Consider the following 2,860-nt stretch of genomic DNA (forward strand, 5'->3'; position numbering starts at 1 on the left):
TGAGGGGAAGCCAGGAGATAGTAGCAGTTGTGTCCTGTCACCCTCCTCTTATGGTCTTACGAGTGTGGTACCAGAATACTCCATGTTTGATGTTACTCTTTTTTTTTTTCCCTCCAGAAAAAGTCATCCTGACCCTTTTATTGTTGAAATTAAAAAATAAAAGATACTTAATCACAACAGTGAACATAAAGGGTGAAACAGAATCATAAAATTTAGTGTTGAATTAAGCAGTGAACTGAATGTCTGGGTCTCCAAATTGGCTTCAAACCCCAAACTGCTTAACAATTATTATTTTCACAGTTAATGGCAATTGGATTATCAATGAGAGGATGGTCGAAGTTGTTCCAGTTGAAATTCCAGGAAAATTCTCTCTTCAAGAACATCCTTTCATTGTTGCTGCAATTTACTATTCAATCTGGCCAAAACTGTGTTGGTCTCCTTATTGCATCTAATTGATGCCTGAATAGCTTTCTTCTTTCCCAAAGATCTGGGAACAGAAGTCTGTGATGCAAGAACAGCAGCTAAGACACCTGTCTTTGTGTATGCTCATCACATCTGGCCTTAACTCATCTTCTGATTTTAGTCTTCTTTGGACAGGTTGAGGTGGTGGAGCAAGTACCTTTGCTCACACTGGCAAGAACACTAGCAGCTATCTTTTCTTTAGTTATATTATCTGCTTTAGCAACTTGGAGAGAACTAGCAGAATCAGAAGTTTTTTCAATTTGGCAAGATTTCTGCGTGTGTCTCGGCTTGGTTATCTTGTTCTTCATTTACATTTGATGCAGCAAGTGTTTCAAATTGGCTTTGAATCAGCAAAATTTGGTTGTTCTGGTATCTGCTGAGGTGAGGTACTAGTGTGAGTCATCAGGCCAACGGCATCCACTGGGCGATGAACAACAGGACCAGGAACCTGCGAGGGATCTGGTCTTGGAGGCACTGCAGGAGGATGAGCAACAACTCCAGCCTGTTGTTGTCCTGTGGTCCCTGTAACGGCCCAATTCATATCTAAGGAGGATGATCTAAAATGAAAGGGCTGTGGCCTTGGAGTGTGAGGTGGTGGAGCAGTGTTATCAGGCGATGGTCCAGAATGAGACCTTTGATGAGTTACATTGTTCCTGATCTGCTGTGGGTCAGAAGTAAAAGACTCTGAACTACTGTAACCATCTACAGTATTTCCAGAAGCAAATTTCACTGCTGAATTTATTTTATTTTCTTCTGAAAGGTCAGATGGTTTCACAGTCTAATGGGATTAGTATAATCACTGCTGGTTCTATTTTCCTGCATGTGGATCTTGCTTGGGGTCATACAAATAGGAACTGGATGAACAACAGCAGTATCAGGATCAGGTGGTGTGATGTTAGGATCAAATTGGGACAGAGTTTGTGAGCTTGAAGAGCACTCAGTAAGTGTCTCCCACTGCTTGCTGCTCTGACTGACTGAGTTCAGACCAAGTTTGGTTTAGTGATGGCATTGGTGGAGGCTGGCCTGGAGGAGCTTCAGCCAGAGAGCCGGAATAACCTACCTCACCTGGAAGATCTATCAGTATGGGCGTTAAATGTTTCTGGTAAGTCACAGCCATTCTTCCTAGAAACCACCAGATGAAAGGCAGCAGAAAACTCGTCCCACGTCAGTGCCCCATCTTTATCAAAGTCCGAGAGCTCCCAAATATGAGAGCGTTCAAGAACAGAAAGTTTTGGTTTTGTGAAAAACTTTAGCTGCAGATCCTGAAATAAGTCCATTTAGATCAGGCTGAATGGTTTTAAACTGACTTATGTAATACTGTCTGTTCATCTGTTATTTTCCGGGGATCATCATAATTACTGGATTGTCTACAAATTTCACTGGCAGTTGTAGCTGAGGCTACAGTTCGTACGATTGTGTGATCCTGGCCAGAGCAGGATGCATGGTTAAAAGAATACTGGTTGGTGGAGTCTCTGCAAAACTGACCCAGTTTAACTGAGGGGGAGGTGAGGAGAGGAGAGTGCCCGGGCCGCACTGCGTCACCAGCAGAAGAACCTGATCGTGCTTCACCAAAAGAGACCAAAATGGCCCAGGTCCTGCAAGAGGCCTCTCACTGTTCCCCCACTGGAAAGAGGGTCGTGTTTCCTCCATGTGTGTGAAGTCAGTGGTGACTGCTATGGTGAAACTGTTGGGGATGCAGGTTCCTGTTGATCTGCAGATGCTCAAGGCTAAACCATATCATGGCTTATAGATCCCTTTCTCACACCTGTCCCCTGCCAGGGGAAGGGGGAATCACACTGGAATAGGAACCTTGGTTTTCAGAATCTGGAGAATATGAGGCTTCTTGGTGAGATTCTTGTTCATTCTTTAAAGCAACGAATCTTGGCAGAGGAAGATCTGTTACTGTATTTAGACTTTCTTCTCTTAATGGAAACCCAGATTGGGCAACAGCTACAAGTTTCAAAGCAATGTGGAACTGACTTCTTCCAAAATAACCAAGTCAGGTAGCACCACAAAGCTCCATAATCTGGAGGACCACATCATTGGGCACTGCGCGGCCCGGAACAGCTCCAGCCTGTTGAGCACCACTTTCTTGGTGCTCTCCTGTCTCAGTAGGAGAAGAGATCTGAGTAGTATTTCTGCTACACATAGGTCAGCGTTAAGCCTTCCATCTTCCCCTCCAGCTCTCAGCCGCCCAGCCCGATCTGCATGCTCGGGCGCTCGGGCCCAAGACCTGAACCGGGACTGGGGGTTCTGCACTGGCTACAAGGCATGGCCTCCCGCTTCCTCCACCCCTACCCCAGGTCCACCCGGCCTGGCAGAGGACTCACCTCACTCTTTTTATATGATCCAGGTGACAGTATGTATCATTGGTTAATATAGTGTGTCCTATAATCTC

The 2,860-nt window shown here is 45.2% G+C and overlaps 1 pseudogene; it reads right to left on the bottom strand.

The window, feature by feature from the left end:
• Positions 1-318: 318 nt before the first annotated feature.
• Positions 319-2,633, bottom strand: LOC104866876 (annotated as a pseudogene).
• Positions 2,634-2,860: the final 227 nt, after the last annotated feature.

Source organism: Fukomys damarensis, unplaced genomic scaffold, assembly GCF_012274545.1.
Source record: "Fukomys damarensis isolate Sample0158 unplaced genomic scaffold, DMR_v1.0_HiC HiC_scaffold_14, whole genome shotgun sequence".
In the NCBI taxonomy this organism is placed as follows: domain Eukaryota; kingdom Metazoa; phylum Chordata; class Mammalia; order Rodentia; family Bathyergidae; genus Fukomys; species Fukomys damarensis.